A 13,151-nucleotide genomic window follows, 5' to 3' on the forward strand; every position below is an offset into this window, starting at 1 on the left:
AGGGGGCGGGGAAGGGATGGGGGGGGTCACGTAACTGACAACATTCCTAGTACTTCCAAGAGGCCGGTCGTCTGCAGGTTTACCAGCAGCGCTGCTCGTCTCTGTTTATCTGCACAGTCTAAAAGGAAAAGAATGTTTTCCCCCCACAACACGGCTGTGTGGGGATTAAAGCCCATTCTGAGTGGCCCCGGGTCGTGCAGCAGATGTTAGCCAGGATAGCACTCGTTACCGTGCCAACGGTGAGCCTGCAGGATTGGCCCGTCCAGACGACTCTAAGCCTATACATGTAAGGGAGAGGATGAGGAAGCTGTGAATAAAAGGAGAGCCCAATGTACGTTAAAGAGAATGTTGGTGGGAATTACTTCACGGTGTTCGTTCATGAGGTTACCTGCATCCCATCGGGGATTTCCATCATCACCACACACCTTAAACATATGTGGTTTCTTTAGGTTGCTTATCTCTAATTTTGGAATGTTTTTCTTAAAAATAGACCCTCCAGCTTTTTAAAAATGTATTCAGTGAGAGAACGTAAACATTTTATTAAGAAATTTGAGCTGCACTGGAGTCGAAAGTGATGTAATACTTATGCTGTACCAGCATTTGGCAATGACGTCAACATTAACAACAATAAAACTCAAAAGAAGTCCTGTTTGAGGCTAACCAGCTCTTTGCTAGTGGTTCTTCCATAACCGTGGTTAGTGGTTATCCCGTCAGACCCTCAATGTCCGAAACCACACACAAGAAAGGCGCACAGAGTAAAAAACTGGGTCCAAATGGCTCTGTCTCTTAAGACCACAGGAGGGTTGATTCTCAGCTATCCAATTCCATACGGACACATCGCAAATACCTCCAAAAACTTTGATTTTAGCTGCATAGCTTTATTACTTAGTCAAAGTTACTCTGAGTGGATGCCACCCCCATGTTGGACTGTTTTGCATCAGAGTGTTTTGAATGCAAGACACCAAACTCAGATCAAATCTTTTGTTCAAGCAAGAAACCAGACCAGGCTAGTCTTTGGAGCTGTGGGTGGTTAAATATTTGTTTTGCATGGTATGCTATGCTAACTGAGTCTTTTCTATACTTGCTATTGTTTTTTACCTTTTAGACCTCTATGTAAGCTTCATGCATTAACAACTTTATTCTGAGTTTGAACTGAAGAACTTCTAGACTTCTGTCGGACTAGTGCTTTTTTGTGTCCAGACTTATCTCTGAACCAACGAGTGAGCCTCCTACCCTGTGAATAGCTACTACTATCACACATGCCGGATATAAATGCATTTTTTTCCTTTTGCCCCAAGTGAATTCTGATGCGGATATTGTGGATTCTGTGGAAAACAGTTTGTCACTTTAAAGCTTACATTTTTCTTGACTAATTTCACATTCTCTCTCTTCTTAGGTGAGAAACATTTCTTAAATCTCTGAAATAGTCACTCAAAAATAGTTATTCTTGAGATCTTAGTACTCTTATTGGCTTTGTTGTCAGAAATAGTTGCTATTTCATTCTAGTTGTTTAACTCTTTCTGACTGTTATTGGACAGTCAGAAAGAGGACACAAGGTCTGACAAGACAAGACTTGACCCAGCTTATATTATTTCACAGCCCAGCTATTGTCCTGAGCACAGAGTAGAAATTACCATTGTATATTTTAGGGCTGATCGCCAAGGTGACTCTCAATATAGTGAAATAGGAAGTTCTTAAAAGCAAACAGAGCTCAACACAGCAGACACTGAAAGTTTTTTGTTTGTTCAGTTCCATAATGGCATTACTCTGAGGACAAGTGTTGGACAGAGCAGGGCAGTTTCACGCATGGCTGCATGTTTGGGCTCTCTGACAGGTGGAGAATAGCCAGATGTGTGTTTGTTTGCTTGAGTGCATGTGCTTTAACATGTGCATTGTTGCTGTATTTTAGCTGTTTTCAAATGTCAGCAGGAGTCTAATTGACTCCTTTACTGCAGGTAACAGGAAGAATTTTGCTCAGATTTTCCTAAATGGACTCTGCCTACTGCCTTTACTGACTCTCTTTGTAAGTGTGAATGAAATAAAGCATAATTTCTTTGGAAAAAATAGATAAGAATGAGTACGCCATACAAGTGTGAAACTAAAAGAACCACTGTTAGATCAGGGAACTAGGGAGAGCAAGAAATTGTGTTTTGTCTTACATTGTTGAAATCAATCTTTAATGTTATGTCAATCTTTATTGATGTAATAGAAGCCTTAGAATGTTCTAGGTTATGGAGTGATGCAAAAGGTCTTCAGCATTTGCTTCTTGAACACATTGTCAGCCAGTGCTTGTAGTAAAATTCACTGAAGATCAGTTTGCAACAAGAATTGCAGTTTCAAGGTTTTTATTGTAGCTCTCACATCATTGCATGGTGGTCAATTCAAATTCAAAAATACCTTATTGATCCCAAATGGAAATTAAATGTTGAAACTTATTGTCATGTTCCAAGTTTTTCTGTGTATTTATTTAGAGTTTTCTGTGTCTCTGAGTCTCCGTGCTGTACTGTCCTCCCCTTGATTGTTCCCTGGTGTCTCGTTTCCTTGATTACCCTCTGTGTATTTAACTCCACCTGTGTTCCTTGGTCCTCATCGGGTCCTTGTCGTGTGTCTAAGCAAGTCGTGTGTTGTCGTTTGTCCTCGTATGTCCTGTTGCTACCAGTGCTGAGCCTCTGCCTTCCGCTCTGCTGTGCTGCCAGGATTTTGGACTGTTTTTTGGATTTGTTTGCACCTCGTTCTAATTATTAAATCACCATTATCATCTCATCCTGGGTGTGCTGCGTCTGCCTCACCATTCACACCACCGCACTTCATGACACTTATATTAATTAAAATTCTTTAAAGAGTTATTGCAGATAGTGACGGCTGTTGGCAGGAAAGATCTCTTATAGCGGTCTGTATTACAGTGAGTGTAATGTGAATGTGTGAATGTAAAGTCACACAACTGTGAATCTCCTTTACAGATTATTATTATTCACAGTATCCAACTCAATTAAGTGAGAGTATGAGGCCATACAAACTTTCTTATCACGCTGCTGAGATTGATGATCCAAAGAAAGCTGTATAAGTTAACAGCACTGATATTAGCACAGTGATGTCAGGCACTGCCCCATATCCAATATTTGGTTGATCTCTGGGTTGCAGTTTCAGCTGATTCATCTGTCCATCTGTCCGTCCTCCCAATCCAATCCAATCCAATCCAATGCAATACCATTTCCTCCTATCCTTGTATCATACCCCATTTCTTTCTCAACCTTCCTTCTGTTCTTCCTTCATTCCATATTTCCATACTTCCTTCACTCCCTTCTTCACTGCCCTTCTATTCTTCCTTGTGTCTACTGTCTTTTTGTTCTACTTTTATTCCAATTTTTGTTCTTGTCTTTCATCTTTCTTTCTCTCCCGTGTCCTTTCTTCCTTCTACTTTCTGGTTTTGGCAAGTTCCATACTTAAATTCTGTCTTGATTTTCTGTATGTTTATTTAAAATGAATGCTAAGGGCTGAGAGCTCTTGAAACTTGTCTGAAAAAATGTGGACTCTTCTGATAAGGAATGTGTAGATGCCCTAACTTTTGTCCTTAATCACAAACATGAGACTTTACAGGAATCATCTTAATTCACTCCAACTATTGATTTTCTTTTTATTAGTTTTAAAAATATTCTTCTTTGTTCATTTTCAGTGTTTTATTTCCATAGTTCATTGATTGCATTTAATATGTTTGATTGCTTGGCTCTGCGGTGGTGAAATAAGACGAATATAAACCTGATGAATTGCCAAAAAAAGTTTTATTCCACTTTCTAGACAGGGTAGTACTGTAGCTAGAGGAAAACAGAGATATGACACCATCATCCATCTCTGAGGTCACGTCGTAGAGAACAAACTTCTTGGTTTGAGTGAGATCGATCTGCAACCACTCTGTGCCACGTCAACCTGTCAGAGAGACAGATGGGCAGAAAGAGTTCTTGCCCACAGAGAAGTGTTCGAGGTGTCACAGCCTCGTTTCTGAAATGACAGACAGCGTATGTGTGAGTGTGTGACGGCTAAATAAGACCGCTGAGAGGTCTCGGGGACGTACAGCCTGACCTCTCATTTTACCAGAGTGCATTTCACTGTGTGCATCTGACAACAACTTTAAAGGACTTCTTCTTCCTGACCTCTTGATGGGTCTGTGTGCATGTAGCTGAAGGTGGATATTGGTTCTCAATCCCCCAGGAAGACTCTAAGAATTTGTTTTCATTGTTGTTTTTCTGTTCAACCCTTGTTGTCAGTGCTCATCATCATCTTGCATGTTTTGGATGTCTCTTCTCCAGTACGCGTTTTCCTCCTTAACATGCCATGAAATCTTGTTGTAGCCTGTTAATCATCCTTATATTGAAGTAAGGAGTGTGACAGCCAAAGCATATTCAAGTGTTTAAATGGCCCAGTCAAAGCTGAGTTTAGTCATAATATTACATTGAGAATTGCACGGGAGTATTTGAAAGTTAATGTACCTAACCACTGCTTAAACTAGTTTATGAAGAATGGTTAAAAATGTCATTTTCTAGATGTGAAAAGCTAGAGTTCTATCCCAAATGTGAATACAAATGCACAGCACAGTTTTCAAAATTTATTGACAACTTTTGAAAACCATGTATAATTTTGCTTCCACTCACAATTATGCAATACATTGTTGTGCTATCACATAACATTCCAATGTAGTGCATTAAACATTGTGGCTGTAAATGGACAAAATGTGGAAAAAGTATACCTTTCGAATGCCTTATGGCGTTATGTATATTATGGTAATAACAATGACGTACGTACATGTGTATTACTGCAGTACTGTATTATATGTAGTACATGAAAAACTATTATACACAAACAGGCACAGTACAGTCGAACTGAGATAAACATTGACCTTTTTTTCTCCACACTTCGAGTAAAGGCTGCAAAGTGGGTGTTTCAGACTTGCAAACAACTCTGAGTGAATGTTTATGTTGATTGTGTAAACCCACAACTGTTTGCTCACAAGTTTGCCATTCTGTGTTCACAATGAATTTGCGCTAACTCTACAGAAAATTTGTTTCAAGTAGTGACAAATGGTTTCCGGACAAGAGTCACGGGGTGAAGGAAGTTGGAATGTGCATATGGTTAATGTCAAAGTCAGTGTCAAATTTATTTACAGAGCCATTTCAAAACAATAGATGATGAGCAAAGTGCATTGCAATTTCACCGAACAGTAAAAAATAAAATTCATATTAAAGCAAAAATAATAAAATAAATAATGAACTATTTCTCCTATTGTAACATTATTATGGTTTTGATACCTCGGCTCCAGGATACTGAAAAATCATGAGTTATGTGTGTAAGTGTAGCCTTCTATTTAATACATTGAAGGGACCATTTTCCTAACACATGCTATGTTGTGGGTACCTACTGTGTTTTTGGTTAGGCCTTAGGGTCAGGACTAAGGTGTGAATTGAATTTAGGTTGGTTTAAGGTAAAGTCCCTGTGGTTAGGCATATAGTGGTAATGGTAATGTTTTATGATCAATTTTAGTGAAAATAATTTGATTGTATTTTACCAACATATCAATAAGTGTATGGGACCTTTTACCAGCCTGTTGCACTAAAGAGTTTGCAAATGTTTTTAATCAAAAATAACTTGGTCTTGTTCATTATTAGTCAAGAAAATAAAAATGAAAAAGGATTTTTATTATTTAGAATTTATTATTTATATTGCATTTAATTGATCAGTTTTTTATGTTTAGAATTAATTATTTTCTTTTGTCTTTTCGACATTATTGAAGTATGCTAGATTGCTGATTTTATTTATATTTATATAATAGGCCAAATTTCAATAGATTGCTTCTTACATATTTTAAGGAAAATTTCATTAAAAAGTAGTGTGTAAGGAAAATCCCTGTAGTTCAAGAGCAACTGTTGTTCCTCTGTAAACAATCATTTTAATTTATGGTGATTTTTATAAAAATAATCATGATGGACTTTTAAGCCTTACATTTACCACAGTAGCACACAGAAAGGTTCAAAGTCTCACCACAAATAACAGAATCTTTTGTTCTCCATTTATTTGAATTATTTATTTTAGAATTTAAATATAACATAAGAAATGTAAGTGTTGTACTGTATATAGACTTTGTTGCATGTCTGGACAGACCTGTTTCTATATTTGCTGTGGTGGGTATGTGGCAGTTTGTTTAGTATTTATACCAGTGTTTGTCAGAAGGTGAGGGGCAAACAACAGGCCACCAAGCCAGGCTATAAGAAGAAAATCTCCAACAACATAAACAAAACCACAGTCATGAGTCTCCTTTGGTGTGACGAGGTCAAACCCCTGACTCCTTGAAGTCAGGCGGCAATTGTGCTGCTGGTTTGGAAGTATTGTCTTTCCTGGCTGTGGGTTGTGCTGCAGGGCGGATACTCACGTTTAGTGAAACACTTCTCTAGATTAGGCCTATTAGTTGAGCAGTCAATCATTGCTGTTTAAATGAAAATACTGAAATTAAATTGCCAATATTATAGATGCCTAATCAAGACTTTACTCAGTTTTCCCTCTGAACATTTCTTTCACTAAATTCCACTCGCTCTCAGTTATTTCTAAAGGTCTCTGTTTGTGTTTCTGCTTCAGGCATTGGGTAAATACCTTTAGTGGAGTAGCTGAGGTATTTACCCCCTTCCCACCTTCTTTTACCCATTACCTCCACTAATGACGTTTACACATCTGCTTAGAAGGAGGATCCACTCATCTTTCTGTCTCTCTCTGTCTGTCGTCTTTAGAGACCTTTTGCAGATGCAAGAAAAAAACTAAGGGAACAGATTAGCATCTTTTATGCTCTTTCAACTCTGCGTTTTAGAATTGCATGTACAGTACCTTGCAAAAATTTTCCTTCTCCATAAGGTTTTTCTCATAATGTTACAATTATTTTACAACCAATAAATGAACAGAAACTCCCCTGAAAAAATACTTTGTACTTTCTTCACTTACACGTGTTTGGGGTATGGCCCCGTCAGCTTTGTACATCTAGAGACTGAAGACTTTATCCATCCATTTTTTTCAAGTCAGCTCTGTTATATTGGATGAGGAACATCACTGAATAACAAAATGTATTAAGTGTTGTCCAAGATTCTTCATTAGATTCTGGTCTGACCTGTGACTGGGCCACTATAACGAATTTAAACTTTTTGACCCATACCATTCAGCTCTGGCTGTATTTAGGGTGGTGTTTTCTTTTTTATGTCTGCTGTGTCTTCAATGTAGGTTGTGACAAATGGGACTACTACTTCCTTTCCTTTCCGACAACAATGGCTTTCTTATTGCCAGATTTGAAGCGTGTTCAACTAATATCTCTCTTCTTGACAGATGCATCTCTGCAGCTATTTAGTAATTAGATGAGTACTTAAAGCAACCAGTTGCACTGGAAGTTAAAGATAAAGGGAGCCAGAAATGACTAAATGCCACATTTGGACTTTTGTACCAATCATATAAAATTGTATGGATTGGTATCCTCAACTCCTTGTCATTCTCTTGCCGTAGTTACTTTTGTAGAGCCACTTAAACGTTATGCTAATTCTAATTTTCACAAGAAAGATTTTAATAAAGCCTCAGTCTGACGTAATTTTCTTCTTTGCTGAGGTAAAGAAGAAAATTACGTTTTACCTCACTTTTCATGTTCGCTGATGACTTGCTTTTGTTCTTTTGACTTATCTTTAGTGAGCCAAAAAAGTAACTTGATCATTAACTCTAAGGAGTTTTCCCCGAACTTTTCAACTCCTCACCTTCCCATGTCTTTTTCTTTTTAACTTAAGTTAATGCTTCCGGTGTTTTTGGAGTTCTTTCTACACACACAGGCATTCAGACATACTCTACTGACACGCACATTCTCTCTTGACACTGACGCTGCCTAGCAGTCATGCCATCTGGCTTTGTTTTCCTGCTGACTGAAGTCCACTGCAAAAGACATAGAGATGTACACATGTGGACATGGATACAAAGACGACTGTACCTGTCATCTCTGTTGAATAGAATTACCTTTGCCTCATTTTGTTCTGTGTGTCCATCACCTCTATTCTCTCTGGGCTGATGACTCAGTGGGCTCCTGTGGGACTTCATACGTCGGTGTGAATGAAAGGTTTTCGGCCCACTGCTTGGCGCCACTTTGCCCACCCTTTCTTCTTCTCTGCCAAGCACTCTTTCTTTTAATGAGACAGTTCAGGTTCTCTGTACTTGCTCCTGGGCTAAGGTTCGTGTTGTGTGTATTTGTGTCCATGTGTAAGTGTGCGTACCGCTGCAAGGCTTTTTCAACTCTTCCACTATGAAGAAGCGGGTCTTCACAGCGGGTCGAGTTCTGCGTTGCCTCAGGTCCTGTAGAAAACAACTGAAGTAGAGCAACTTAAAGAAAGACCGACAGTTGGGATGAAAAGAAAAAGAACTTGACCTGAACATGTCCCAGAGGACTCATTAGTGACACTTAGGAAGGGGTTTTTCCTCTAAACTCATTCCAGTGCCAGTTCAGATGTAGTTCTTGGTTAAAAATGATTTCTTAATGTTTTCACCACCAAACCTCTGACTGCTACGCAACTCTTTTCTGGGACTGGACAACTGAACATCCTACTCACGGTCAATGAGTAGGATGTGAGTCAGGGACTCACGGAAAGTCCCTGACTGGGACTTTCACTGTTGTGACAAAATTTTTAGTTGCATTTGCACGAAGGTCTTTCTGTCAGTCAGTTGTATCTAGTTTAAGCCTTCAATTTATACATTCGTCTTTTCAGTACTTGGTGTCATTATTTTGTTTAATTCTTTAAGAAATGTTGTGTTCAGTCTTAAGTTTGTTATGCAGTCTGTTACTGAAACATGGTAAAAACACCAGATTGCTTCAGAATGGTACATATTGACCTGTATAGTTAGTTGTCTTACCCACCAATATGGCTGCACAATTTGTTGTTTTTACAGCTTCACTTAATATATGCTGGCTGTGCCCCCCAACCTCTCCACATTATTTTAGTCTTCTATTGAGAGGCTGAAAAAGGGCTCCAGATTTCGACCAAGTGGGTTGAAAATTCAACCGGATTTCTCAATAGTTCACCTCAAAAAAATATTACATAGCGCAAACAGTTCATCACTAAAGGCTGAGATAATAATGTAGTTAAATGCCTCAAAGGAAAAACTTACCTTCACTTCAAGTATAAGTCAGAAATAAGGTTTTGTCAGAAAAATGGCTTGAATATAAAGAAATGTTTAATTTGAGATGTTCGTAAGATGTTTAGCCCCTAAAAGGTCTAGGTTTTATTTCATTTCATTTATCTTGAGACGTTTACATTTCAGCTAATGGAAGCTCCTGGAACACAATTTCAGTAATTCTGCTTCCAATAAATAACTTTATACTTACTAGGTTGTTAATAATTCTTTATGAGTCAATATTACTTTAATTTGACAGTGATTAAAAAAAGTTAACTTGTAAAACCGATGTAAAAGTAATGCGATGCAGTTGAATATTTGGATGCACCTAACGTTTGTGCTGGTGCACTTAAGAAAAAAAATGGTTAGGCGTGTCAGGGAAACCAGCACAAAAAGTTAATCTTTGTCTGTGTTTTACTTGGTGACAAAATTCCTAAAATAAATGGGATTTTCAGTTATTATTTTTAGTTCTAATTTATTGAATGTTTCAGTATTTGGACAGTCTTCATCATATCGCTGTAATGTAATTGGCCTTAGAAGGAGGTAGCCCTTGGACAACTTGGACACACCCAATGCTTTATATAATTCACCATAATTTCACAATAAAATTTCATTTCCTTTGGGGATAAACAAATTGTGCTGAATTGAACAGAAAACTACCTGCTTAGTGTTACTTTATCAGAAAAAAATGACTTCCTCCTTATCGTTTTTTTTTTTTTTTTTTACTGTTAGAGCTTTTAAGATTAGAGATTTATTTATCTTAACCCTTCTCAGACAACTAGCCTCTCTCTATTAGGTTTCTTATTGCTAGAGTTATTATTTGAAAATTATTTTAGTAATTAATTTATTGATTATTCTGACGATTGACTAATTGGGTTTTAAAAATTTGCACAGATTTTTATTTAACCACTTAAATCTTTTTGCACAATATTAGAAATTCACTAAAATATACAAGTAAACAAATAATTCAGTTTCCTTTTTAAGGAAGAAAATAAACATTTTATTGCCTAAAATGCATTGCCATAGCATTCCTTTAGTAAATCTGCACCATGTGAAGATAAAACAATGCCACTTGAGGATTTCTGGCTTAAACATATTACAGACAATTTGTTTAAATGTAAAATGAATATATTTTTTTATGGTTGTGGGTTAAACAGTACTCTGAATATGTTGGGGGGCGAGGGGTGTCAGTAAATGACCTTTGTTGAGTCTGAATACTCCAAGTAACGATTAATCGATTATTTCTAGATATTAAATGTTTCAATTACTACTTCATGCACTAAAATGTTTTTCTTTTTTTGTAAAATGCTTTGTTATGGTGTGATTGAGAAGCAGCATTTAAAAATATACAAAAGCATCCAGAGATGGACAGATGGTTCTATTCTCATCTGGGGTTTCTATGGTGACCAGCTGTAAACAAACACTTTCAGACAACTGTCAGATACAACACCTGCTCATCAGAGGTGAGACAGAAGAAAACTGCTAAAGTTATGGAGGAGAAAAACAACAACCCTGTCAAGAATCCTCCGTTACCTTCTTACAAATTAGCCAAGCTGCTGCACGACTCTGAGACTGAGAAGAAGGTGCTGGCGTCACAAGTTGAGGATCTGAAGGTTCAGCTTCAAACTGCCAAGACTCATATTGAGAACAACAAAGAAACGTCCAGCAAGCTCGCTGCCAAGCTGCAGGCGCAGAGAACGGAGATGGAGCACCTCTACCTGCAGATGAGAAAGATTGACCAAGCTCTCCAGAATGCCAGAGGAGATTGTGACTCAAGCCAGCAACGAGGTAACCGTAAGAATCACACAATGGCATCAGGGAGACGCAGCAACTTAAAGATGTTCAGTGAGCCACAAGACATGTTGATGAAAGAACTGAATGACAGCAGAGATCAGTTCAAGGAGTTTCTAGAGAGCAGAGCCCACATTGAGCAAGCAAAATTGCAAGAGATCCAGAAGATCTTGAGCAACATTAATGTACTAAGAGACTTGGAAGACTTAAAAGTCGTCTTCAAGGCAGAGAAAGACAAGAACCTTGCTCTTCAGCAAGAACTGGAGCATATTCAAGCGCATCTCAGGCAAGAGGACAGATTTCACGCACAACGGGCATTAGCAGATCTGTTTCTCATCCGAGAGCTGAGGGCCGTCATAGAGGAGCAGCAGAACAACGTCCACGAGATGAGGCCGCTGCTTAGCACCACCGAAGACATGGAGGCGCTGACCCTCGGAGAGGACACGCTGGAGCTGCTGGAGCAGAGTTTGAAGGCTGCGGAGGAGGAAAACGACCCCACACCTGACTCGCAGGGCTCCAAGCTTCAGGCAGATTCCAGCGCCTCAGACGAACTTCAGGCAAAAAACAAGAAGCCGTTGAGGAAAACCTTCCACCGGTTCCTGGGATGGAAAAAGTCCAAGAAGGGTTTGATGAAGCCCAAATCCAGCGGAGACAGCCTCTCCAGTCTAAATATCTGCTATTAAAAAACAGCATTTTTGATCTCTTTCCATGTTTTCTGCAATTATTTAGTTGGAGTTACTTATCTTACAAGCAAAACATTTCTCAGGTATTATATGTGGGAGATTTACATTTCAGTTTTGTCTATTTCTTGGTAGAAGTGTAGACTTAGCCTAAATCAGAATAGGCGTTTAATCACTCCACTTACAGGAAATAGTAGCAGTCATTTAAACTGATTATTTTTCTGAGATACACCTGGCTTTTTAGTGCGGTCTGTGATTTTTTAAAAATAGGATAGAGGTCAGAAATTTGATGGAGCCATTTTAAAGCAAATAATTAAGTTCACATTTACATTACCTGAGTCAAACACTTTTATCTGATAAAAGGACATTGGTCAAAAGGAAAACAACATTTAACATACTGGTTGATTGTGGAGTACCAATGTCACATTCCACAGTGAAGCCAGGTTAACATTTACATGAATTTATACACATGGACAAACCAAATGGCTATGGGACAGAATAATCGGCTGTTTGGTCTCAATTAGAAGAAATATGTTTCATGCAAAAAAATCGGGGTATGTTGCAACAGTCATTGAGTGTAGCTGAGAGAAAGCTCAAAATAAATCGACCTGTTTTTTTCTAATTTAATGTAGTTCAAAGTTTAAAGATGTGTTTAGAGGCTTATCAGAGACAAGAGAGTAAATGACTGATCAAATGTAAGGGTTGGAGACTTAAGTCTGGGAAGAAAAGTATCAAATCTACCCGGAGCCAGGTAGGTGAGGGAATGATAATGCGTTTGAAGCCTGGTGAAGATTTGTGGGTGTGCTGCAGGGTGAGTGTGACTGCCATAAGCCTGTGACAGCCTGGTGTCAGTCACCTTATGGCAGCTCTTTAACCCAGGAATTTATCGCATCACTCTCGTTGCTGTGATGTGGTCACTCCATCGCCTGAAAGCAAAGCCTCAGACATGTATGGTTGGTGTTTAGTCTGTGCATTTCTGCATTGAAGGCCAGAGATGCTCACTTTTGAGAAGAGATCCTTGAGATGTCAGCCTGCTTCTGTCATTTTCCCTGTCGGTGTTTTAATAGATCCTTTCATAATCATGAAATTTTAACTACTTTCGAAAGTACTTTCCTTCTGATATTAATGAGTTTCTGTGGATCAGTGTGATAACCCTGAATACAGCAATTTCGCAGTGCCATAGTATTCACATAAAATTTCAAAACAAAAATGTATGATGTAGCCTAAAGATATTCCTATTGGGACTTCGACTAACGACTAACTATTCTATTAATCTATTAATCAGTCGATTAATCTGATAAATTCAAATTCAAAAATCTGTTATTAATCCCAAAGGGATTCTTTCTTTTTGACTTTTTGAAGTCCGATCTGTTGACTACGGATTAAGTGATTAATAATTGGATAGCAAACAGTGATTAATAGGAGAATTTTTCAGAATTTGAATCTGGTTAAGCTGAAACTATGCAGCTTGAGGAGTTCTGGGTGTGTTGGATGCAAAATGCATTTTTT

The 13,151-nt window shown here is 38.3% G+C and overlaps 1 protein-coding gene across 5 annotated transcripts in view; it reads left to right on the forward strand.

Moving 5' to 3' along the window:
- Window positions 1–13,151, forward strand: part of wdpcp (WD repeat containing planar cell polarity effector) — a 95,959-nt gene that overhangs the window by 7,270 nt on the left and 75,538 nt on the right. The window lies entirely within an intron of this gene.

Source organism: Xiphophorus maculatus, chromosome 22, assembly GCF_002775205.1.
Source record: "Xiphophorus maculatus strain JP 163 A chromosome 22, X_maculatus-5.0-male, whole genome shotgun sequence".
Lineage (NCBI taxonomy): Eukaryota > Metazoa > Chordata > Actinopteri > Cyprinodontiformes > Poeciliidae > Xiphophorus > Xiphophorus maculatus.